Source organism: Chlorocebus sabaeus, chromosome X (genome assembly GCF_047675955.1).
Source record: "Chlorocebus sabaeus isolate Y175 chromosome X, mChlSab1.0.hap1, whole genome shotgun sequence".
Taxonomy (NCBI): Eukaryota; Metazoa; Chordata; class Mammalia; order Primates; family Cercopithecidae; genus Chlorocebus; species Chlorocebus sabaeus.
In genome coordinates, this window is record NC_132933.1 from 34,077,515 (window position 1) to 34,104,943 (window position 27,429).

Below are 27,429 nucleotides of genomic sequence, written 5' to 3' on the forward strand. Positions count from 1 at the left end.
AAGCTTCAAATTTCGTTTTCCTTTGTAATTTTCTACATTTTGTATTTGCCTACTAATTAGATTTAATCCTGATATTTTATTCATCTACTTGTAGACAAATGTTTATCTTCTTTATTGTCAGGCCGGAAGTCATTTTTTAATTGGTTTATAATATTTTAATATCCATACAGTTTTGTTTGCCACTAGCAAGATTGTCATCATTAGCATCAGCAAAAATTGTTGTAGCGAAAATTATAATTATATACTGAAGGCCTTGAATTTAGGCCTGGTTCAGGAAGTAGTTTAGGTAAAAAGTTGCAGAATTTAGGAACAGATTCTCACAAAATGTTCTTTTCTAAATAATATAGACATTTCCTCATAAAAACTAACAAAATCCACAGGAGGAAGGACAGATATCCAAGTGACCAAGAATGACAGAGCCTTGAAATCGCAACACTGTTAGGGCCTGCTAAAATGATTTTTTTAGTTTCAACTAAGACCCTAACATCGCTTGGCAATCCTATTGTATGTCCCTGGTCAGCACATCTTCAGTGTCTTGAAGCAGCCATTTCATCATCATTTCACTCTCCTCTAGCCCCCAACCCAAGCTAGCCCCCTTTTCATCCGAAAGATTGATTTCCATTTTCATGGAGCAAAATTCAAGCCAAAAGCATGAGCTTCAGCTTCACACCAACTGGGCCGGAGATTCAACTCAAATGCAATAGCGCCCTCTTCCTCTCTGTAAGAGACACTGCAATGTGCTTCCCTGATCACAACGGAAAGACTCAGTGCCTAAGAGTAGACAGCCCTCAGCTGGTGGACCCCTTTGGGGACAGCCTCAGCTGAAGAGACCCACTTTGCCCAAGGGCATGCCTCCTTCCCAGGGCAGCCTGTGTCCACTGAATGACTGATGCGGGGATATAAAGGCCTGACCCCCTTGTCTCCACTCTCAGCTTCAGAGCTTCCCACAGGTCTGGCTGAGGGCTTTGTTGAATCTGCACTGCAGCCCAATGTCTCCTTTCTCTGATCCTGCTTCCATGTCTTCCTTTCCACGCTTGATGATCCCAAGAGCACTCCCTAAGAAACCTCCTGCATGCTAATCTCCATCTAGAGTCTGCTCAGCAAATCCAACCTGCACCACCCTCTCCCCCTCCCCTAACTCCCTCCTCCTGCCCCAGGCTGACACCCACCTCACCTATGTGTTCAGTTCAGTCCTCCTCACTTCCCCTTGGACTTAGCTCTATTACTTACCTCTTCTCTTTCCTGCAGCCTCAACCTTTCCCTCTTCATCTCTTCTCCTCAGCATGTACATTTGAACTAATGCCTTCAACAAAAACCTCCTTTGACACAGAGCCTACTTCTAGCTTTCATTCTTTCCTCCCCTTCACAGTCTAAGCTTCTTGAAGAAGCCCACTGTGGTCTTGCTTCGGTCTCCATCACTGCTGAAATGGTTCTCTTTTTTCAGCCCTGTCTTATTTGACTTCTGTGTGAGTGTGGCTCTGATGTCCATCCCCTCTTCCCTTCATTTCTAGGACACTTGGCCCTCTCCCACTTTCTTTTTTTTTTTTTTCCTTCCTTCCTTCCTTCCTTCCTTCCTTCCTTCCTTCCTTCCTTCCTTCCTTCCTTCCTTCCTTCCTCCCTCCCTCCCTCCCTCCCTCCCTCCCTTCCTTCCTTCCTCGCTCCCTCGCTCCTTTTCTCTCTTTTTCTTTTCTCTTCTCTTCTCTTTTCTTTTCCTCCTCCCCTCCCCTCCCCTCCCCTCTCCTCCCCTCTCCTCTTTTCTCTTTCTTGTCTCCTCACTCTATTGTCCAGGCTGGAGTGCAGTGGTGCAATCTCGGCTCATTGCAGCCTCCACCTCCTAGGTTCAAGTGCTTCTCCTGCCTCAGCCTCCTGAGTACCTGGGACTACAGGCGTCCGTCACCACGCCTGGCCAATTTTTGTATTTTTTTGGTAGAGATGGGGTTTCGCCATATTGGCCAGGCTGGTCTCAAACTCCTGACCTCAGGTGATCCACCTGCCTTGGCCTCCCAAAGTGCTGGGATTACAGGAGTGAACCACTGCATCTGGCCCTCTCCCGCTTTATTTTTTAATTTTACTTACTTTATTTATTTGTGTATTTAAGACAGGGTCTCGCTCTGTTGCTCAGGTTGGAGCACAGAGGCTGGAGTGCAGTGGTGTGATCATTGCCCACTACAGCCTCAAACTTCTGGTTTCAAGCAATCCTCCCAGCTCTGCCTCCCAAAGCACTGGGATTACAGGTGTGAGCCACTGTGTCTACCCATGAAACACTTTTATATCCAAGTGACCATTAGACGCCCCTACGTTCATGTCTTCCAGGTATCTCAAACCCAATGTATTCACAATGGTTCTTGTCTTCATTCCCTGCTTCAAACTGGATCCTCCCTAGCATTCGGTGAATGCTACTGTGTATCTGGTTACTCAAGTGACAAAACAGATTTGCCTCAGCACAGTCTCTCTCCCTTAGTACTTACTTCCCAACAACCAAAGTAATTTGGTGGCAGGTGCCTGTAGTTCCAGCTACTCAGGAGGCTGAGGCAGGAGGATCTCTTGAGCCCAGGAGGCCAAGGCCAACCTGAGCAACATAGCAGGACTCCATCTCAAAAAAAATGTAAGGCCGGGCGCAGTGGCTCATGCCTGTAATCCCAGCACTTTGGGAGGCCGAGGCGGGCGGATCATGAGGTCAGGAGCTCAAGACCATCCTGGCTAACACGGTGAAACCCCGTCTCTACTAAAAATACAAAAAATTAGCCGGGCGTGGTGGCAGGCGCCTGTAGTCCCAGCTACTCCGGAGCCTGAGGCAGGAGAATGGCCTGAACCCGGGAGGCGGAGCCTGCAGTGAGCCGAGATGGCGCCACTGCACTCCAGCCTGGGAGACAGCCAGAATCCGTCTCAAAAAAAAGCAACAAAAAGGCCGGGCGCGGTGGCTCAAGCCTGTAATCCCAGCACTTTGGGAGGCCGAGACGGGTGGATCACGAGGTCAGGAGATCGAGACCATCCTGGCTAACCCGGTGAAACCCCGTCTCTACTAAAAAATAATAATAAAAAAAAACTAGCCGTGCGAGGTGGCGGGCGCCTGTAGTCCCAGCTACTTGGGAGGCTGAGGCAGGAGAATGGCGTCAACCCGGGAGGCGGAGCTTGCAGTGAGCTGAGATCCGGCCACTGCACTCCAGCCTGGGCGACAGAGCGAGACTCCGTCTCAAAAAAAAAAAAAAAAAAAAAAAGAAACAACAACAACAACAAAAATTTAATTTGGATCATGGCACTCTTCTGTTTAAGATGCTCCAGTGGCCCCCTATTGCCTTTATTTATTTATTTATCTATCTATTTATTTATTTTTGAGATGGAGTCTCACTTCATTGCCCACGCTGGAGTGCAGTGGTGCGATCTCGGCTCACTGCAACCTCTGTCTCCCGGGTTCAAGCGATTCACGTGCCTCAGCCACCTGAGTAGCTGGGACGACAGGAGCCCACCACCATGCCCGGCTAATTTTTGTATTTTTGTAGAGAGTCGTTTCGCCATGTTGACCAGGCTGCTCTCAAACTCCTGGCCTCAGACGATCCACTCACCTCAGCCTCCCAAAGTGCTGGGATTACAGGCGTAAGCCACCGTGCCTGTGGCTGAACTATTTAATAAATGATGAAGTATTGAATAAAAACCCCTTCAATTGGCACCCCTCTCATGTGGCCCTTGCCTGTCTGGTTCCATCGCCCCTGCCCCATCTAGCACTTTATATTCTAGCACAACTGGGCTACTTGAAGTGCTTTGAACATGCTTCATTCTGTCATGTCTTGGGGCCTCCTTTGCACATGTTCTGTCTGCAAAGCTGCTTTGTTCCTCCCTGGTTACTCTTCCCTCCCCCACCCCTTATTTAATCTTCAGGTGTCTTTACAAGTGTCCCCGACTCTCTGAGGTTGACTTAGGCCCTTGCACTTCCTCTCCTCTTTACAGACATCCACTGGACCTCTTGCAGCCTACCCAGTGCCTCTCTTTCTGTGTCTTTCTTTCTACGAGACTGAGTTCCTTGAAGGCAACAGTTTCATCCTGTAATCCCACGACCTGGCACGGGGTTTGGCTCTTGGTTGCCACTCATTAAGTGCTTGTCGGATGAATGAGTCAATGAAGTGCAAGTAGGCAGCAGGAGAAAAGGAAACGAGGTTTGAGGGGAGGCAGGAGGCTCTTTGGTCTCTGACAGACCTAGATTATCCCAAAATGCAATCTGCTCTGATCTCTTAATTTCTCTACATTACAAAAGAAGCACAAAGGATGCAGAGCCTGCGGAACCCTGCCTTGTGCCTGGGCCAGGCATATAAGACCCTTGCCCAACTGTGCAGTGACGATTCCTACCTGTGTCTATGGACTCTGTGGTTGTCTAAGAGGCAGGGCCACCCACCCAAACGTTTTGCTAACTGACTTATATGGAAAGAGGAGAAAAAGAATCCTGACAAGGCTCACTGCTTCTGCAGCTGCTTGTATAATACAGTCACATCTGTCAACCCCACGTGCTGCAAAGAGATTCCAGGAATCCTGAGATGTTGCGGCTCTCAGCCTTTGGGGAAGCTGGGCTGACCCTGGGGCAGCTCTGGCCACAAGAATGCTCCTTCTTTGTGCAAGACAAATATCATTTTCTATGTGTGCTGCAAACTGAAAAAGGTTAATGAGCACTGTTGGATAATATCTAATCATTTTGTGAGTGTCCACCTGGGACCTTGGCATCTTGAATTTACTCATATATTTCCCTCCTTTAAATTAAAGCCTTTTCTCGGCCAGGCACAGTGGCTCACACCTGTAATCCCAGCACTTTGGGAGGCTGAGGCGGGTGGATCGCGAGGTCAGGAGTTCGAGACTAGCCTGACCAGCATGGTGAAACCCCGCCTCTACTAAAAATACAAAAATTAGCTGGTAATGGTGGCGCATGCCTGTAGTCCCAGCTACTCAGGAGGCTGAGGTAGGAGAATCGCTTGAACCCAGGAGGCGGAGGTTGCAGTGAGCCAAGATCGCGCCACTGCACTCCAGCCTGGGCAACAGAGCGAGACTCTGTCTCAAAGAAAAAAAAGTATTTTCTCATGTTTTCAGGTAGGACAGGGATCTTTGTTTATCCCCATTGTACAGGTGAGGAAACCAAGGCGTAGCGAGGTCAAGAGACCAGCACACCCCAGCACTGTCAGAGATAAATCAAACCGAGGAGCTGGCTGAAGCCGGCACCCTCTGAGGCTGTCCAGCTGCAGCGCATTTACACTCTGCCCACAAGAGGTCAGTAGGTTCCACAGGAACAGAGCTGGCTACAGGGAGGCCCGCACAATGAAAGGTGGAGCCATCCTCCCTGAGAGCAGCCCTGGTTACTGGCTGCACAGCAGCTCCCTAGAAGGAAATCCTTCTACCACCAGGTTTTCCGAGAAGTCCTTCTTCCAGGGGTGGACCAGCGGTTGGGGCTGGCCAACGGTGTGTTTATCCTGGGAAGGCTGTGGGAGTTCCCAGGGGCAGCTGCTTTATTATATGGCAATCCTCAGAGTATGATAAGCTATTTGTGGAGGGCGGTGTCTAGATGGGGCAGCTGGCGTGCTTCCGTCTGCCTGGAAAGCTGCGACCATCTCCACGGTAATAACTGGAACCAAAAATATCACAGGGCTGTGTCTGCTAGGCCAGAACGTTCCTGTCTGTCTGCTCTCTGGAGGCTGAGGGTGGGGAAGACTTAAAAAGCCATGTATGACCGGGCACTGTGGCCACGCCTGTAATCCCAGCACTTTGGGAGGCCGAAGTGGGTGGATCAGTTGAGGCCAGGAGTTTGAGACCAGCCTAGGCAACATGGTGAAACTCCGTCTCTACCAAAAAAGACAAAAATTAGCTGGGTGTGGTGATGCATGCCTGTAGTTTCAGCTACTGGGAAGGCTGAGGCACGAAAATCACTTGAACCTGGGAGGCAGAGGTTGCAGTGAGCAGAGATTGTGCCACTGACTCCAGCCTGGGTGACAGAGCAAGACTCCATCTCACAATAAAATAAAATAAAAAGATCTATATATATAGCATCCCCAAGATTTAGAATCAGACAGACCTGGGTTTGAATCTTGATTTTTCTTCTTATTAACTGTGACCTCAGGCAAATGGCTTAACTTCTCTAGGCCTCAGTCTTCTCATTAATAGAATGGGGAATCATAATACCTGCTTTTCTGGCTGTTCTGAAGATTTATTCACTGATTTGAAAGACAGTGGCATACCTGTCCTACAGTTGTTACTAGGTTCAGGGGATACAAGAGATTCAACGTCTGGCACATAGTAAGTGCTGAATTAATGATAACTTGTTTTTGAAGGTCATGCCATGAATTTGGACTCAAAATAGCAGGCACTTGAAAGCATTCTGAAAAGAGAAGTAGTAAGAAAAGAACACTACATTGTTTTTTTTTTCTTTTTCAGGCAGGGTCTCACGCTGTTGCCCAGGCTGGAGTGCAATGGAACAATCATGGCTCACTGCAGCTTTGACCTCTTGGGTTCAAGCAATCCTCCTGCCTCAGCCTTCCAAAGTGCTAGGATTACAGGCATGAGCCACCATGCCCAGCAGGAAAACACTATTGAAGAGGCTTCACCCCTACCTGCAGTGCAGAGGCAGGATTAAAAAATGCCAGCCTTATCATTTTCATAGAGTTGTTCTGAACATCATAAAATACAGGCAGAGCAAGAGGCCTAAGACTAACAAATCGTCAGGAGTTGAACCCATACTGCAACTGAGGACAGGGACTGCTCCTAAAAATCACAGGGCCACAGCCTGTGTCTCCCCTGGGAAGTAGCAAGGGGAAGGAGGGGCTGAGAAGTAGCCTTCTGTCTGCTCACTGGAAGCTGAGAGGCTTCATTTTGCCGATCACCTGGCCTGTCTTCGGGCAGTGGTTTCAGGATGTGTGAAGAAGGTGTGGGTGTGCATATGCAGCAGTGAGGACGTTTGAAGGATGTGAGAACACAAGAACATAAAATGCCACCCTGTGGCTGAGCCATGGATTCCTCTGACTCAGACAAGGTCATCATGGGACATGAAGACCCAAATGTCATCTTTGAGTCTTTTGGTAAACTATCAGGTGTGAATTAATCCAAAGCTTTCAGAAATTGCAGTATTTCTTTTCAGTCCGACTCACCAATTGAGATGTTTTCTACACGTTTTTGCTTCCATTTAAAGATAAGTTATTTTATTAAAAACATACCTCTCTGGAAGAACTCTACCAGGAGAACTACAAAACATTGCTGAAAGAAATCATAGATGACACAAACAAATGGAAACACATTCAATGCTCATGGATGGGTAGAATCAATATCGTGAAAATGACCATACTGCCAAAAGCAATCTACAGATTCAATGCAATTCCTATCAAAATACCAACATCATTTTTCACAGAATCAGAAAAAAAAAAATTCCTAAAATTCATATGAAACTAAAAAAGAGCCAGAATAGCCAAAGCAATCCTAAGCAAAAAGAACAAATCTGGAGGTATCACATTACCGGACTTGAAATTATACTACAAGGCTATAGTTACCAAAACAAAATAGTACTGATATAAAAGTAGCTACATTAGCTGGGCACAGTGGCTCACATCTGTAATCCCACCACTTTGGGAGGCCGAGGCGTGTGGATCACCTGAGATCAGGAGTTCGAGACTAGGCTGGTCAACATGGTGAAACCTTGTCTCTACTGAAAATATGAAAATTAGCCGGGCGTGGTGGTGCGTGCCTGTAATCCCAGCTACTCAGGAGGCTGAGGCAGGAGAATCACTTGAGCCTGGGAGGCGGAGGTTGCGGTGGGTCGAGATCACGCCGCTGCACTCCAGCCTGGGCGACAGGGAGAGACTCTGTCTCAAATAATAAAAATAAAATAAAATAAAAGTAGTTATATTAGACCAATGGAACAGAATAGAGAACCCAGAAATAAAGCCAAATACTTATAACCAACTGATCTTTGACAAAGCATACGAAAACATGAGTTGGGGAAAGGATACGCTATTCAGTAAATGGTGCTGGGCAAACTGGCTAACCCCATGTAGAAGAATGAAACTGGATCCCTATCTCTCACCTTATGCAAAAATCAACTTGAGATGGATCAAAGACTTAAATCTAAGACCTGAAATCATAAAATATTATAGAAGAAAACCTAGGAAAAACTCTTCTGGACATTCTTTGCCTAGGCAGGCAAAGAATTTATGACTAAGACCCCAAAAGCAAATGCCACAAAAACAAAAATAAATGGGACCTAATTAAACTAAAAAGCTTCTTGCACAGCAAAAGAAATAATCATCAGAGAAAACAGAACCCACAAAATGGAAGAAAATATTTGCAAACTGTGCATCCAACAAACGAGTAATATCCAGAATCTACAAGGAACTCAAATCAGCAAGAAAAAACGAACAAACAAATAATCCCATTAAAAAGGGGGCAAATGACATGAAGAGACATTTCTTAAAAGAAGATATACAAACGGCCAACACACATAAAAAATGCTCAACATCACTAATCATCAGGGAAATGCAAATTAAAACCAGAATGAGATACCACCTTACCCCAGCCAGAATGGCCATTATTATTATTATTATTATTATTATTGAAATGGAGTTTTGCTCTTGTCCTCCAGGCTGGAGTGCAGTGGCATGATCTCGGCTCAGTGCACCCTCTGCCTCCCGGGTTCAAGCAATTCTCCCGAGGCTGAGGTGTGTGGATCACCTGAGGTCAGGAGTTCGAGACCAGCCTGGCCAATGTGGTGAAACCCCATCTCTACTAATAATACAAAAATTAGCCAGGCGTGGTGGCAAGCATATGTAATCCCAGCTACTTGGGAGGCTGAGGCAGGAGAATCACTTGAACCTGGGAGGTGGAGGTTGCAGTGAGCTGAGATCGAGCCATTGCACTCCAACTTGGGCGACAAGAGCAAAACTCCATCTCCAAACAAAAAAAAGAAAAAGAATGAAATTATGTCTTTTGCAGCAACTTGGATGGAGCTGGAGGCTGTTATTTTAAGTAAAGTAACTCAGGAATGGAAAACCAAATACTGTATGTTCTCAGAAGTGAGAGCTAAGCTATCAGTACACAAAGGCATACGGAGCGGTATGATGGACACTAGAGACTCAGAAAGGGGAGGGTGGGAGTGGGTGAAGGATAAAAAAACTGTAAAATGGATACAATGTATACTACTTGGGTGATGGGTGCACTAAAATCTCAGAATTCACCACTATATAATCCATCCATGTAGCCAAAAACCACTTGTACACCAAAAGCCATTGAAATAAAAAGAATTAAAAAAATTTAAAAGTGTGAAAAAATGAAAATAAAACCACACCTGTCCAAGCTAGGTGTGGTGGTGCATGCCTATAGTCCTAGATACTCAGGAGGCTGAGGGCGGAGGATTATTTGAGCCCAGGAGTTCGAGGTCAACCTAGGTGACATAGTGAGACCCCATCTCTAAAAAATAAACCAATCAACAAACAACCTCTTTCCAACTTACCGCAAAACACACCTTTCCCAAACGTCAAGTGATGCCCTTCTTCTGGTATATAAGAATTCCCGGCCGGGTGCAGTGGCTCACGCCTGTAATCCCAGCACTTTGGGAGACTGAGGTGGGTGGATCATTTGAGGTCAGGAGTTTGAGACCAGCCTGGCCAACATGGTGAAACCCCATCTCTACCAAAAATACAAAAATTAGCCGGGTGTGGTGGTGCACACCTGTAATCCCAGCTACTCAGGAGGCTGAGGCGGGAGGATTGTTGGAACCTGTGAGGCGGAGGTTGCAGTGAGCTGAGATCACACCACTGTACTCCAGCCTGGGGGACAGAGTGGGAGTCTGTCTCAAAAACAAAAACTGTCCGGGCATGGTGGCTTACGCCTGTAATCCCAGCACTTTGGGAGGCCAAGGTGGGTGGATCACATGAGCCCAGGAGTTGGAGACCAGCCTGGCCAACATGGCAAAACCCCGTCTCTACCAAAAATACAAAAAAAAAAAAAAAAAAAAAGGTTAGACGGGCATGGTGGCATGCGCCTGTAACCCCAGCTACTCTGGAGGCTGAGGGAGGAGAATTGTTTCAACCTGGGAGGCGGAGGTTATGGTGAGCCGAGATCAGGCCACTGTATTCCAGCCTGGGCAACAGAGTGAGACGCCATCTCAAACAAAACAAAACAAAACAAAACACACCAAAAAAAAAAACCAAAAAACAAAAACTGATTGAGCTGACTAGGTACCAAAGATACCACTATGAATGACAGAGATGAAGTTCCTACCTTCATGGAGTTTATGGCCTAGTGAGAGCAAAAAAAAAAAAAAAGAAAAGAAAAGTTTTTGTTTGCTTTGCTTTTTTAACACGTAGATGTTTTCTAGCCACGTTGTCTGTACTCCATCATGTTCTGGTCAGGGTTGGAGTACCTCTGGGACCTTCGAACCTTGTGTTTCTGGTGCCAAAGTAGTTGTGAACCTTGGGCTTAACCAGTGGTGTGTTTGTAAATGTTTAATGACCAGCTCTCTGGGTGGGGTAAGGTATGTGTATGTTTGTGTATGTTTATGTACATAAGCTAATTAATTACAAATTTTACTGATGTAAAGGATATGTAGTACATGAATTATCCATAACAATAAAATATACAATATTATTTATTGTAAATACAATATAGCCAAGTGATTCTCACAGAATGCTTTCATCGATTGTTGCCCAACTCTTGTTGCACTTGAACAAATGTAGTTCTTTTTTGTTCTTTTTTTTTTTTTTTTTTGAGACAGAATTTTTGCTCTTATTGCCCAGGCTGGAGTGCAGTGGCACGATCTTGGCTCACTGCAACCTCCGCCTCCTGGGTTCAAGCAATTCTCCTGCCTCAGCCTCCTGAGCAGCTGATATTACAAGTTGGCACCTAATCAATACTCAGTAAACATAGTAGATGCTCAATAAATATTAGTTGGATGAATGGATTAAATAAACATTTAATCTATACTATTATTATTATTATTATTATTATTATTATTATTATTATTATTTTTTGAGACAGAGTCTCACTCTGTTGCCCAGGCTGGAGTGCAGTAGCATGATCTCGGCTCACTGCAACCTCTGCCTCCCAGGTTCAAGCGATTCTCGTGCCTCAGCCTCCCGAGTAGCTGGGATTACAGGGGTGCGCCACCATGCCCAGCTAATTTTTTGTATGTTTAGTAGAGACGAAGTTTCACCATGTTGGCCAACCTAATGAACTCCTGACCTCAAATTATTCAACCGCCTTGGCCTCCCAAAGTGCTGGGATTACAAGCGTGAGCCACCGTGCCTGGCTGAACAAATGTAATTCTGACATGAATGTTGGTTGATATTTTCATTTAAGTGAGAAACAATGATGTCAGAACTGCATTCATCTGTCCACAATGTGAGTGGTTTCTATTTTTTTTTTAAATGGAGTCTCACTCTGTTTGCCCAGGCTGGAGTGCAGGGGTGTGATCTCGGCTCACTGCAACCTCCACCTCCCGGGTTCAGGTGATTCTCATGCCTAAGCGTCCTGAGTAGCTGGGATTGCAGGTGCACGGCACCACGCCTGGCTAAGTTTTGTATTTTTAGTAGAGACAGGGTTTGGCCATGTTGGCCAGACTGGTCTTGAACTCCTGGCCTCAAGTGATCCGCCAGCCTCGGCCTCCCAAAGTGCTGGGATTACAGATATGAGCCACCGTGCGTGGCCGATTTCTTTGCTGAATAGGTTAGTGGTTTTCAAACTCTGGAAGACTGTTTTCTCATTTTTTGGTATGACTCACAATCTAACAGCTATAGATGTGGCACACCTTTGAGTTTTATCTGCATTATTAACATTGTTTCTATTGCTTTCTTTCCTGTAGATAGACAACAAAAGAATAGATCAAGCCTGATTTATAGCATTTGCTGATTTCTGAGTTGTAAGTGTTCCCACCATGGCTGATTTCAAGCAGTTAACTTCAATGTGATGTTGGGAAGAGACGCAATTGCACACTATTATACAGTATTTCAACTCTACAGATACTGTAGACATAAATAATCTGAAGAGCACAGGTAATAGTAAAATGAAGGCTAGGTGCAGTGGCTTATGCCTGTAATTTCAGCACTTTGGGAGGCCGAGGTGGGAGGATCACCTGAGGTTGGGAGTTCGAGATCAGCCTGACCAACATGGAGAAACCCCATCTCTACTAAAAATACAAAAAAATTAGCCAGGCGTGGTGGCACATGCGTGTAATCCCAGCTACTTGGGAAGCCGAGGCAGGAGAATCGCTTGAACCCAGGAGGCAGAGGTTGTGGTGAACTGAGATCGTGCCACTGCACTCCAGCCTGGCCAACAAGAGCGAAACTCTGTCTCAAAAAAACAAAAAACAAAAACAAAAAAACCCAAAAATGATTAGGATATGATGAGTTTTGGGACATTGATTACCTTAGTTTTTAATATAATTTATTTAATTGTAATTTTATATATTTTAAAGTAAGTGCTATGCTTAATGACTGACTCACAAAACTTCTGAAAATATAGCATCTGGTGCTAATGGGCCAGAAGGAGCCAGCTCCAGCACATACCCGGGGCCAACTATATTTCCAAGTCCTGAACGACCCTCATCGCTACTCCCATGCCCCTTTGCCATTCATTCAGGGCCCCATAGCCCACCACCTTTGATGGAGCTCCCGGATTCCAAAGCAAACCCTAGCTGGCACCAAAGCCTCACTGCCACCTTGAGCGAGAGTTCTGGGGACAGATTGACAACAGTGGCTTTTCCATGGGTGGGTGGCCTCTTTTTGCCTGGGAAGGGATGGAAGAGAGCCAGGGACACTTGCACTGACTCTGGAATGCACACCTGGCAAGCACTCAAGTCTAAGAGGAAGAGAAAGATAAAGGTGTGAGTGCAGGGGAGCTCTGGCTCAGCCCTCTGTCAACTTGGCCCTGCTCCTGGCTGGGCTGAAATTGATTTTGGAAGGTTTTCCAGAAAGGCTGGTGATGCTGGAGACTGTGGACTGGGGGGCAGGGCAAACCTTTCTCTTCTGCCTCCAGGATGTTACCCAGAGCTCTGGAAGCTACTCCCAAGGGTGATCCAGTGTTTGCCCTTGAAATCTACATTTTGGGTCCTATTTGCTTTTCAGCAGCAGAAGTGGCTGGCAGTGGGATTTGGGTCTGGGCCTCATGCTGACTGGCTTAGTTAGCTTTGGAATCTGACCCTCCCTGGTGAAGAAGGCTGGGCCAGCATTTGGGGCGGTCCTCAGCGTGCAGGCCCTATATGCTGTCTCCTTTGGGCCGCACACACTTGTCTTTGCTCCTCAGGTAACCCCTGGGAAACTTATCAGGTGCAACTGCTCTGATGCAGTTGGGGCAGTGTTGTGATGGGCTGCTCTGATGTCATTGCATGAATGAAGGTTCTGTGTTTGCACCTAGGCTGGCAGCTCTCCAGGGGCACAGTCCTCAGCCCCACCCTAGGCAGCACTCAGTAGAAGGACCAGCCCTCAGAGACTGGCTGAATGAATTGATGAGTACAAGCCTGGCTGACATTCAAGATTTCTTCCCGGTGAAACAGAAGCACAGTGTGGAATCCTGTGTGGAAGTGCTCATCTTGACGTCTTGTACAAAGAGTGTCCTTCATTACTGCTAACACTTGGGGGAAGGGGAACCTCACTAATCCCCCCCTGCCCAACACGTACACACACACACAAAGGTTTCTACTAGCCAAATGTTCTGTAACCAGGAAGTTCAGATGCCATTTTTTTCTCCCAATCTATGAGAAAAGTCACCTCTGTCCCTACCCACATGTGCACTGCTACACGCTGTGCCTACCAGGGCTGGCAGAAGTGTGCTGGCTGGGAGCGATTTGCTCTTGGCACCAGCCTGAGAACATCCTGTGTGACTGAGAGGGTGGTGCTGCCCTCCCTGCAACACAGGGATTGGGAATTGATTGGGGTGAGGGTGCAGACACTAAGAACTCAATGCACTCTGAAAGGGGAGGGCTCCAACCTCAACAGAATTACAAGTGCTCCACTCCCTGCCATGCCGCCTGCATCCCAGCATTCACACACATCCTCCAGCAGATGCTGTCTGACACTATTCACAGGGGTTTGGAAAAAAGGGAAGGCCTGCCATAAAGTCTGCAAAGAGGTGTGACTATGGAGTTTCAGTAGGAAAAAAATCTCTGGGGGACCACAATTCCTGTTGTCCTTATGGCTATGGGTCATGGTTATGGTTATGGACAATTAAGGAGGCGATGTAAAAACCACTGTCCAGGAACCCTCCCTGCATGTCCCCGAGGATTACACCTCCACACCCTTGTCAACATGTCCTGGGCTTAATGACCCTGTGAGTGCACCCAGCTTTGAAAGTTCTGGTGTTTGCACGTGTGTGTGTGTGTGTGTGTGTGTGAAGGAAAGAGAGAGAGACAGTGAGAGACAGAGAAAATTAATACTCTTGTTTCCAGACCAGACTTTGCTTCTGTGCTCGAAACACACACACTTCCATCCAAGGGCCTCCTGGACAGCCCCACTTACATGTCCTATAGGCAACTCAGATTGGATCTACCCAACACAACTTGTCATCCTTTCCTTGCCCCTCAAACTCAGTTTGTCCTGCCTGATGATCCCTTTCTCAATGAGTGGCACTGCCACTCACCTATCTGGCCAAGCAGGAAATCTGGGCACACACTCGTCTCACACCCCCATAGGCCTAGTCTTCAGGTCAGGCCCCCATCTATGTAGAAGTGCAGCAACGCCTCCTGATGAGGCTTCCTGCCTCCAGTTCCCCCGGTATCCCCACCCCACCCTCCAATCCATTCTCAACCAACCAGTCCCAAAGGAAGTGCCCAAGGCAGCAGGAGGCAGACCTGCCTGACAAACAAGTGTTTCTCTCCAGATTGTAGGTGCCTGATATTCCCCCTTATTCCAGTAGTTTCTGGGGACAGCGCTGCCGTATTAGCTAGCCCACCACTCTAGGTTATCTGATCACCCTACTGGCATTGGCATTGGCATAAAGGAAGGAATGTGAACTGAGAAGAAAGTTTTGAGACTGGGCGCGGTGGCTCATGCCTGTAATCCCAGCACTTTGGGAGGCTGAAGCGGGCGGAATACCTGAGGTCAGGAGTTTGAGACCAGCCTGACCAACATGGTAAAACCCTGTCTCTACTAAAAATACAAAATTAGCTGGGCATGGTGGTGTATGCCTGTAGTCCCAGCTACACAGGAGGCTGAGGCAGGAGAATTGCCTGAACCCAAGAGGTGGAGGTTGCAGTGAGCCGAGATCGTGCCACTGCATTCCAGCCTGGGCAACAAGAGCAACACTCCGTCTCAAAAAAAAAAAAAAAAAAAGTTTTGACACCAATGAGGAAGTCAGGGGAAGGCCCAGAGAAGGGTAATGCGCATGTTCATAGGACCAGAGGGGATTTTTGGGGAGTGGCTTCCTGAAAAGGTGTGGGCTGGGTTCTGAAGGGACAGCCCATGAGGAAGCCCAACCCCAAAGAAGGCAGGGCTGGTGGAAGGGAGAGGTCTCAGCTTGCCAGCCCCTGCCACGACAGGTGACTGTGCTTCCCTCCCAAGGTCTTTCTGTGGGGAGAGCCAGCAAATAGCTCTCTGAAAAACTGACAGAGCCACACATTTCTTCCTCTGGGTGGGCAGATCCTGATCCTCCTCAGAGTCTGAGGGAGGCTTTTTCTCTTACAAAACTCAAGTCTCTTCTTAACCCCCATCCTCTAGGCCAGCTGGAGAGACAGCCCCCTATAAGATATAGCTTGCACCAACCCTTCTCCAGTCCTGCAAGGTGACATTGACGCCCACGCCCTTCTGCGGCCGCCTCTGACATCTCCAGGACACTGCCCCAACCAGTCCTCCAGGCTGTGACACCACCACACTTCTTGGGAAGAGCCCACCGTGCCTCATTCATCTTTGTGTCTGTACTGTGATGTGTTGCTCAAACATAACCAGAGCTAAGAAGATGACCACCGTGCATCCTTCTACTCAGCCTGCAAAATGCCCATCTTTTCTGCATCCTGGTACTTCCTCCAAGGTCCACCCCTTCCCCTACACCCTTTTTGTTTTTTGTCTTGTGTTTGCTTTTTGGAGATAGGGTCTTGCTCTGTTGCCCAGACTGGAGTGCAGTGGTGTGATCATGGCTCACTGAAACTTGACCTCCTGGGCTCAATTGATCCTCTCACCTCAGCCTCCTGAGTAGCTGGGACTACAGGTGCGTGCCACCACACCTGGCTAATTTTTGTATTTTTTTGTAGGGACGGGGGTGGGGGGGGGTCTCTCTATGTTGCCCAGGCTAGTCTTGAACTCATGGCCTCAAGAGCTCTTCCTACCTCGGCCTCCCAAAATGCTGGGATGACAGGCATGAGCCACCATGCCTGACCCCTTTCACTCCTTTGCGAATACACCTTTTATTGCCCCAAAGTCCGATTCTGACCATGGTGAGCAGGTCTCTTCAAGATCTAGCTTCTGCTTTCATTTCTCACCGCTCCCTCCCTAATCCTTGGTACTCTGTGTCTTGCCATACTTTTATTTATTTATTTATTTATTTTTATTTTGGGACACAGTCTCACCCTATCACCAGGCTGGAGTACAGTGGCATGATCTTGGCTCACTTCAACCTCTGCCTCCTGGGTTCAAGCGACTCTCCTGCCTCAGCCTCCTGAGTAGCTGGGACTACAGGCGCGTGCCACCATGCCCAGCTAATTTTTGCATTTTTAGTAGAGATGGGGTTTCACCATGTTGGCCAGGATGGTCTCGATCTCTTGACCTTGTGATCCCCCCGCCCGGGCCTCCCAAAGTGCTGAGACTACAGGTGTGAGCCACCACTCCCGTCCTATACTTAAAAAAACTCTTTATTTGGAAGTAATTTCAGGCCGGGTGCAGTGGTTCACGTCTGTAATCCCAGCACTTTGGGAGGCTGAGGCGGGTGGATCGCCTGAGCTCAGTAGTTCAAGGCCAGCCTGGCCAACATGGTGAAACCCCGTCTCTACTAAAAATGCCAAAAAAAAAAAAAAAAAAAAGGAGCCGGCAGGAGGATCACTTGAACCTGAGAGGTGGAGGTTGCAGTGAGCTAAGATTGCACCACTGCACTCCAGCCTGGGCAAGAGTGAAACTCCGTCAAAAAAAATAATAATAATTCAAATTTACAAAATGTGCAAAAATAAAAAGAGCACGAGGAACATTTGTATACTCTTTACCCAGATTCATCTGCTTTTAACATTTTATCTCATTTCCTTTATCATTTGTGTTCTCTCTTTCTCGCTCTTTCTCCATACAGATACACACACACATTATGTATATACATTTTATACATGCACACTATGTATACACATATACACATACACACATAATATATATGCATTATGTATATACATTTTATATGCATACCATAAACACACTTTTTCTGAACCATTTGAGAATAAGTTGTATATATCATGGTCCTTTACTACTACACTTCAGTGTACATTTCGTAACAATAGAGATATCCTGTTCCAGATTTAAAAAAAGCTAAATGAAATACCTGACCCTAGAGTAGCTCCTGTACTTGAGAGGAAAAAAATGTTCTAAAGAACATTCCCACAGCATTTTTTTTTGATGGAGTCTCGCTCTGTCACACAGGCTGGAGCGCAACGGCACGGTCTTGGTTCACTGCAACCTCTGCCTCCCACGTTCAAGCAATTCTTCTCCCTCAGCCTCACAAGTAGCTGGGATTACAGGCGTCCGCTACCATGCCCAGCTAATTTTTTTTTTTTTTTTTTGTATTTTTAGTAGTGACGGGGTTTCACCATGTTGGCCAGGCTGGTCTCAAACTCCTGACCTCAGGCGATCCAACCGTCTCGGTCTCCCAAAGTGCTGGGATTACAGGCATAAACCGCCACGCCTGGCCCACAGCCTTTGTGTGTGTGTGTGTGTGTGTGTGTGTTTTATGACCTTGATAGTTTTGAAGAATACAGTTCTTTCTCCTGCTAGCATTTTTTAACAGAGCATTGCCTGATATTTCCTCATGATTAGATTGGGGACATGCATGTCTGCTGGCACACTGCACAGGTAATACGATATCTTATCTACAGGCACTTGATGTACATCTGTCTTTCATCAGTGATGTTAATTTTGATCACTAAAGGTGGTGCCCAATTTCTCTACTGTATGGCTACATCTTTTCCTCCCTTGCAGGTAATAAGCAGGCTGTGGGAGATGCTTTAAAATCATGCACATATTCTGCTTCTCATTGAAAATCCCTCCTAGAGGTTGCAGTGAGCCGAGATTGCACCACTGCACTCCAGCCTGGGTGACAGAGTAAGATTCCGTCTCAAAACAAAACAAAACAAAATCCCTCCTAGATCTAGCATCCATTGATAATTCCTGTCTGATTCAATTTTTTTTTAACAAAGGTGACTATTTATTTGAATAAGAAAATATATCACAACAAATTACAACCTGAAAAACTGACACATATCACAAACATCTCAAACATCTCCACACATAAGGTTTTCATTGACTGCCTGATATACCGCTATGCTTTTGCTATTCTGTTTTGTTCTTTATTCTTTGAAATTCTCTTCATACCATAATAATTTGTAGACCATTTCCTATGAAAAGAATAGAAAGATGATTTAGCATTTCCTTTAGCATAATCTGTATGGGAAAAGTTAGTTGCATGGTAAGGGTTAGTTTCATTCCCAGGAGCCTCAGTGTCACTTCCGGTAATCTTCTTTTATGTGCAGCCATGGGAGTTTACTTGTACTCACCCTACTGAGCCCATCTCAGGCATGCATTCATGTCCTAAGGAATGCGTTCATTATTCCTAGGGGTTTAATTTGTATCTCAGGTAAAGTGCTGAGCTTCCTTCGTAGATGTCTAGGTGGGCATCCTTGCCATATTCTTCACGTACACCTCATTCTCTGAGAGGTTTTAGAGTCTCCCAGAAAGAAAAAGTATTTCCCTTTTTTGTTTTGTTTTTTTGAGACAGGGTCTCACTCTGTCGCCCAGACTGGAGTGCAGCGGCATGATCTTGGTTCACTGCAACCTCCACCTCCCGGGCTCAAGGGATTCTCCCGCCTCAGCCTCCTCATAGCTGGGATTACAGGCATGTGCCACTACCGCCCGACTATTTTTTTTTTTTTTTTAAGTAGTGACGGGGTTTCACCATGTTGGCCAGGCTGGTCCCGAACTCCTGACCTCAAGTGATCCACCCACCTCAGCCTCCCAAAGTGCTGGGATTACAGGCGTGAGCCACCACATCTGGCTCATCCGATCTTTATAATGATATTTGCAAAATGATGTGTTTCTAACTCTCATGCTCCCTCCATCCACATTTGCCAGTTGGCCCTTGCACTCTAGCCATATTGAACCATTTTTGGTTCTCCACACCTGCTAAGTACTATTGGCTAACTCCTATTTATCCTTCAGCCTGGACTGTTACGATTGGTAATGCACAACATTCACATTGTAGCCATGCCACATGGCAGCTGTGGTTGAGATGGCACTTCCTTTTTTTCTTGAGACACAGTCTTGCTCTGTCAACCAGACTGGAGTACAGTAGTGAGATCTTGACTCACTGCCACCTCCGCTTCCCAGGTTCTAGCAATTCTCCTGTCTCAGCCTCCTGAGTAGCTGGGATTACAGGTGTGTGCCACCACACCCAGCTAATTTCTGTATTTTTAGTAGAGACAGGGTTTTGCCATGTTGCCCAGGCTGGTCTCGAACTCCTGGACTCAAATGATCTGCCCGCTTTGGCGTCTGAAAGTGCTGGGATTACAGGCATGAGCCACCGCGCCCGGCCGAGATGGAGCTTCCTCTCGGAAGTGTTCCCAGATTCCTCAGATGTCAGTTAGTTAAACATTCTTCCTTCTTTGCTCTGAAATCTCAGACTGCTGACCCCTCTTAACACTCTTGTCACACTATATTGTAATTCTTTTTTGTTTGTTTGTTTGTTTTTTGAGACGGAGTCTTGCTCTATCGCCCAGGTTGGAGTGCAGTGGTGCAATCTTGGCTCACTGCAACCTCCACCTCCTGAGTTCACGTGATTCTCCTGCCTCAGCCTCCCGAGTAGCTGGGACTATAGGCGCTCGCCACTACCCCCGGCTAATTTTTTGTATTCTTTAGTAGAGACGGGGTTTCACTGTGTTAGCCAGGATGGTCTCGATCTCCTGACCTCGTAATCCACCTGCCTCGGCCTCCTAAAGTGCTGGGATTACAGGCGTGAGCCACCACGCCCGGCCAACACTATATTGTAATTCTTACTTCTCTGCCTGCTTCACTGGGATATAAGCTCCATAAGGGTAGGATTTTTTCTCTCTTCTTCTTTGCTGTGTATCCCTTACTCCTAGTACAGTGCGTGGCCCACATTATCTGTTCAGCAAATGTCAAGTCAATAAATAGTTTGATCTTATGGTACAGCTCGTTTTAATTCCACTTTATTAAACTAATAAACGAATTCCATTTATATATGTGTGACTGGCTTCTCTGGCAGAGGACAAAGTCCTTAAGGGAAAGGACTATGCTTAAATCGACTTTGCATCCTCTTCCCCTCCCCTTGGTACTTGGTACGGGACCTTGTTCATAAGGTACAGGCACTCAACAAATGTTTACTGAATGAGTCTGTATGTGCATATTGGTTGTTAAGGGTACACTTTTTTTTTCCTTTGCATAGAACTGCACTGAACTGTTAGTGAGCAAGATCTGAGAAGCAGGCGATGTGCTCTTTGAACTCCTGCTGTTCTGGCATGCCAGGGCCCAACCCTGACTGAGCCCGAGGCACAGGAAGGAAATGCAGTTGCAATGTGATTAGGGTCAGGAGGGTTTCCGTAATCGAGGCACACCAAAACCTGAGTGAGTCTCTGAGGGTGATCAAGAGTTGCCCAGGACCTATTCTGAAGTTCTGAAGCTTTCCTAGATGACAGTTTCTGGCTCCTCCTACGGAATCCCTCATAGGAGGCCCCGGCAGAGCTAGATCCCTAGGCTAGGTGAGCTGACTTTGGAAGTCTTTCTGGTGCAATGTCACTTGCAAGTCAAGCTGTTTGTGTTGGGATAATGTAGAAAGAAGAAGCCCGGAGAGAAGGCCTAGGAGGGGCTGGTCTGACAATCCAGCCCTTTGAAGAGCAGAGGCCACCTCTGTGGTCTAGGGCACAGCCTGCCAATCTGGCAGAATGACCTCAGATGATGGCTGAGACAACAGCTAGATTCCGGATTGTTGTCTTGCTCTGCAACCCTGGGGCCCCGTATCCTCAGGCCCATTGCCACAGCAGCACATGCTTCTTTGTGGAGGCTGAGACCTTTGATCAGCTCAGTAGCCACAGCAACTCTTCCTACACGGCCCGGGCGGGGGAAGCTCCCCTGTGGACTCTTACCAGCCCTCTCGAGGCAGAGTGGGGGCCCCAAGAGCAGCACCAGCAAAAAGTGTAGTAAGAACTTTGGATGACACAATCTTGCCTTTACACAGGAATTTTAGCTTAGATACAGGCTATTTTTTAGTTTTTTCTTTCCGTGTAAGAAATGCACCATACAAGACAACATTTAGCTTTTTCCCAATAGGAAAAAAAACGCACCAAAGGGCCCAAGATCAGTAAGTGAAAACCTTGAAACTTATAGCCAGGGAATAGAGGGACATGCATCTAACACAGGAACCACTGACATGGACATTTTTCGTTTTGTTTAAAAAGCATGTGTAGGCCAGGCGCAGTGGCTCACGCCTGTAATCCCAGCACTTTAGGAGGCCGAGGCGGATAGATCAACTGAGGTCAGGAGTTTTTGTCCAACATGGTGAAACCCTGTCTCTACTAAAAATGCAAAAATTAGCCAGGCATGGTGGTGGGCACCTGTAGTCCCAGCTACTTGGGAGGCTGAGGCAGGAGAATTGCTTGAATCTGAGAGGTGGAGGTTGCAGTGAGCTGAGATTGCACCATTGCACTCCACCCTGGACAACAGAGTGAGACTCCATCTCAAAAATAAAATAAAATAAAATGAAATGAAAATAATAAATAAATAAATAGCATGTATATGGCACTTACCACATGCCCAGGCACCATTCTAAATGCATTACAATCTGTTAACTCACCGAATCCTCATAACAAGTCTTTTAAAGTAGGTACAGTTATCCCCATTTTACGGTGGAAGAAATGGAAGCAGAGAGAGGTTAAATAACTTGTCCAAAGTTGTAACTGCCCAATGGGTTCATCTTACTCACTGCCTAGATGGAGACGATTTATCAAGACAGGGGAATTGCAATGGAGAGTTTGGCCTATGCCCAGGAATGAACAAGGACAGCTTAAAGGTTAGAAGCAAGATGGAATCGGTTAGGTCTGATTTCTTGCACTATCATAACTTCCTCAGTTATAATTTTGCAAAGGTGGTTTCAAAGTCACACAGGTGATAAATGGCAGAGTCAGGATTCCAGCCCAGGCAGCCTCTGTTTGCTTCGGCACTCTGCCCTGTTGCCTCTTTATGTTTACAAGCCTCATGATCATAGAACAGGACAGGGAGTGGCCCTCTTACTCCTCCCTTTTTCTTTCTTCCTTAGGTTCTTTTATATGGATTAAGTGCAGGAGTCCAGCCTGTCCCCTAGCCACATCAGGGAGAAAAAAGTGTGTGTGTGTGTGTGTGTGTGTGTGTGTGTGAGAGAGAGAGAGAGAGAGAGACAGAGAGAGAGAGAGAGAGAGAGAGAGAGAGAGAGAATATGAGAGAATATGAAGGTGGCACTGCTGTCTGGATGCTTCTGGAAAACCCAGCTCTGTCAAGGACTGAGGAATACTGCAGTGGAAACTCCTGCATTTTATTTCCTGAGCCAGAATTCTGAGATGAGTATGCATAGAGACTCCCCTAAGATGAGCAGCATCAAAGTCTCTTTAACCCTTGCCTCAGGGAACAGTCACCTAACAAAGAGGAGCTGGGGCTAAGCTTCAGTTTTACACTGAGCAGAGCAGGGAAGAAAATCCATGCATCAGGGTGCTCTTTAGAGTTCTATTGTGAAAGAGAATAACTTGTTTATATTAAGCAAGGCCCCGGTAGCCTCTTTGTAAATTTCAGTCTGGAGAAAATAAAGCCAGAGCTGCAAGTCCAAACAGGTAAAAAAAAAATTTTTTTGTTTGTTTGTTTTGAGACAGAGTCTCACACTCTTGCCTGGGCTGGAGTGCAATGGCGCAATCTCAGCTCACTGCAACCTCTGCCTCCCAGGTTCAAGAGATTCTCCTTGCCTCAGCCTCTCAAGTAGCTGGGATTACAGGCACCCGCCACGACGCCCAGCTAATTTTTAATTTTAGTAGATCCGGGGTTTCACCATGTTGACCAGGCTGATCCGCCTGCCTTGGCCTCCCAAAGTGCTGGGATTAGAGGCGTGAGCCACCACGCTTGGCCCCAGGTAAAATTTTGATAAGCTTGTGGAAATTTCAACTAGAGAGTTCAGGCACCCATGACTGGGATGAAGTCAACAAATCTGGAGCAACAAACATGCAACCAACAAGATTTTTTGACAGCACACTTGTTTGGCACTTCTCTAGGCACTGGGATACAAATATGAGAAAGAACGCTACCACCTAAAATAATAGATGCCTGGATAGGCATAGCTTATCTCTGGAAGGGAACACCAGAATGTGGTCATGGAGATTACCTGTGGGTGGCAAGGGAACAGGGGTGGGAGGGAAACTAACTTGTTACTGTAAACCCTTTATACCTTGTCAATTTGGTATCTGAGGATATATTACCAATATATTACCTATTCAAAAGATAAATGTGATAACAGGGAGACACAAATATGTAAATGTGTAATAGAGAAGTAAATAGCAGCATGAGCTCACAAAAGCATGTTTACAGTGCTAGAGTTATTGACAACAATGGAGGAGCCATGATATAAAGACTGAATTTACTAGTCCAGGCATGATGGCTCACGCCTATAATCCCAGCACTTTGGAGACCTGAGGCCAGCAGATCATCTGCGGTCAGGAGTTCGAGACCAGCCTGGTCAACATGGTGAAACCCTGTCTCTACTAAAAATACAAAAATTAGCTGGGCATGGTAGCTCATGCCTGTAATTCCAGCTACTTAAGGGGCTGAGGTGGGAGGATCACTTGAGCCTGGGCTATCGAGGCTGCAGTGAGCTGAGACTGTGCCACTGCACTCCAGCCTGGGAGACAGGAGTGAGACCCTGTCAAAAAAAAAAAAAAAAAAGGCCGAATTTACCAATTTGGCTTCCTGGCTTAGGACAGAATTGAGGCTTCAGCCATGACAGTGACTTCTAAGAAGTCCCTCTACCTCTAGCCAGAGGTCCTGGCTAGAAGAAGAAAAAAAAAAAAAAAAAAAAAGGGGTGTTTTCTTGTCTTTTTCCAAACACATCACAAGAGCAATATATAATCTGACAAGAATGCAGAGGCAGGTAAGACCCGCCTAAGGCAGAAGGAGTTTTGTCCTTCCATAGGCAATGGCCTCCTCCTCCCCTCACAAAGGTGACTGTGTCAGTAACAACTATTTACCTTGCAAGCACATACCTGTGCGTAGCCAGACCTACTCCCTGCCATAGAGAAGTGATTCCTGACACACTGCATCCAACTGGGCTTGGGGCAATGCCACCTGCTCACTCTAGCCTAAACCTGCTGAGGAGCTAGCACAGTCCTGAGAAAAAGGGCCAAGAAATCACATTCTGGCCGTGAGTGGTGGTTCACTCCTGTAATCCAAACACTTTGGGAAACTGAGGCAGGAGGCTCACTTGAGGCCAGGAGTTTGAGACTGCAGTGAGCTCTGATCACACCACTGCACTCCAGCCTGGGCAACAGTGAGATCCCGTTTCAAAAAAGAAAAAAAGAATAACAAGTGGATAACTCAATTATCCACAGGTGGATTGTTTTTTTTTCTGGATTATAGGCTGACAATTTTTTTTTTTTTTTTTTTTTTTTTTTGCGAGACAGAGTCTCACTCTGTCACACAGGTACGATCTTGGCTCACGGCAACCTTTGCCTCTTGGGTTCAAACAATTCTTCTGCCTCAACCTTCCAAGTAGCTGGGACTACAGGCACCTGCCACGACACTCGGCTAATTTTTGTATTTTTTAGTAGAGACAGGGTTTTGCCATGTTGGCCAGGCTAGTCTCAAACTCCTGACCTCAAGTGATCCACCTGCCTCTGCCTCCCAAAGTGGTACGATTACAGATGTGAGCTACCATGCCGGGCCGATGCTGACAGTTTTTAATCCTGGCCTGACTTTTCCCTCATATACCCCTCCCTCAGGCTACCTTTAGACTTCCTTTATCCAAAGCCCAGTGGGTCTGCTAGGGAAATAATGTTGTGATAACTATGACTGCCTCCGTTTATTGAATGCTTCCAGGGGCCAGACATCAGGCTGTGTTACATGTATTAGTCTTCATGCAATCCTCACAAATACCCAAAGAGAAAGGTATTCTGGCTATATCTGTGTTTTGCAGATGAAGAAACTCAGGGAGATAAACAGCTAGCAAAAGGTGGTGACTAGACTGAAAACCAGATTGTGTGGCTGAGCGCCCATACCGCTGGTCTATAAAGGCTCTTAACCACTCTTCTATTCTGCATCCCATAAAGTTAATTTTAGTTAGCCCCATCCAACTCTATTTAGGAAGAGAAATATGCTGCCAAAAATCACTTACAATATCCTAAAGCTAAATATAAAAGGCTTTTCTATTACCACTTGTTTGGGGCTATTTAGTCCGAGGCTTCCTTCCAAGGGCCCGTGTAACCAAGGGTTATATGGCAGCTTAGCATCTGGGCAAACAGGAAATGAGCCCAGCTCTGCTGGCTCTGTCAGGGCCCTAAAAAGATCTACTCACAGGGGAAGTTAAACTTATAGAACCAGGATGGACCAGGTGCGGTGGCTCACACCTGTAATCCCAACACTTTGGGAAGCTGAGGTGGGCAGATCACTTGAGGTCAGGAGTTCGAGACCAGCTTGGCCAACATGGCAAAAACCTGTCTCTACTAAAAATACAAAAATTTAGCTGGGTGTGGTCGCACATGCCTGTAGTCCCAGCTACTTGGGAGGCTGAAGCAGGAGAATCACTTGAACCTGGGAGGTTGAGGTTGTAGTGAGCTCACGCCACTGCACTCCAGCTTGGGTGACAGAGCAAGACTCTGTCTAAAAAAACAAACAAAACAAAAAAACAAAACCCAGCATGGAAATGAAAACCTTAGACCAGGCCCTGGGATCAGAAATGTCAAGAATAGCCTTCCAGTTTACTGTCCCTGGGGTGGGGAGTTTGGAGGTCGGGGGACACAGGCCTGGGATGAGCATTTTGCAGTTGATAGCTGATGGTTTTGTGGGCTGGCTTCTGGGTCCCATTGGGTCATGTTCTTGGAATTCTAGATAGATGTTCAGGCCCAGAAGAAAGAAACTTGCAGAGTCGCTTATCCCATATTATCAGCTTCTCTGCACCTGCAGAGGGAGATTGGGCCTCATCTTCCGTAGCTTGCTGTCATGGATTTGCCTTCCTCTTCTAAAATGCTGTGGCTGGAGACCGAGAGACTTCTCTAACAATCGTCCGAGACACTCTTTCCCTCATATTACTTCTTTGTTTTTACTTTTGTTTTTGAGACCGAGTCTCGCTCTGTCACCCAGGCTGAAGTGCAGTGGCATGATCTCGGCTCACTGCAACCTATACCTCCCAGGTTCAAGCGATTCTCCTGTCTCCGCCTCCCAAGTAGCTGGGATTACAGGCGCCTGCCACCACACCTGGCTAATATTTGTATTTTTTGTAGAGACGGAGTTTCACCATGTTGGCCAGGCTTGTCTTGAACTCTTGACTTCAGGCAATACACCAGCCTTGGCCTCCGAAGTGCTGGGATTATAGGTGTGAGCCACCGCACCCGGCCCCTCATATTACTTCTTCACTGACTTCTTAATGCACAGTCGGGGAGCTGAGCAGCTGCCTGTACCAGGCTGGGCTGGGCCTGAAACCACTCAGCCCTATCACAGCAGCCTCCGTCCTTGCTGATGCAGACCCATGGCGCCAGCCCTGAAGACATCCTCTCTTTCCCTCTTTCTGGAATGCCCTCCCTGCTCCGTTCTCACACCTTCTGCCCCTTCACCTTCAATCACTCAGGGAAAAACCCACTTCCCAGCTGCCAGTTGTGTCTTCCAGGGTTTTTCTGTACTCAATATAGTCAATGCTACCACCTTGCTTTGTTGTTACTGGAACGATAACATGGATTCCAGCTACCATTTCCTGAGCACTACCTGTGAGCCAGGCTCTATCTCATTTATGCAGTATCTCACTGAAACCCCACAACCACCCTGTGAGGTGGGTACTGTTTTTACCCTCCCCATTTTACAGATGAGGTAACTGAGGTTCAGGAAGTTAAGCAGCTTGACTTATAACATAGTGCTAAGAAGTGATGGGGCCGAGATCTGAACCCAGGTCTCTGTGATCTCTGAACCAGTGTGGGCTTGCCTTTTCTCTTCCATCAGATTGGGTTTAGTGAAGGAGTCTTTGATTTCTCCTGGATTTCCACCTCCCCACACCCAATCCTGGGCTCAGCTT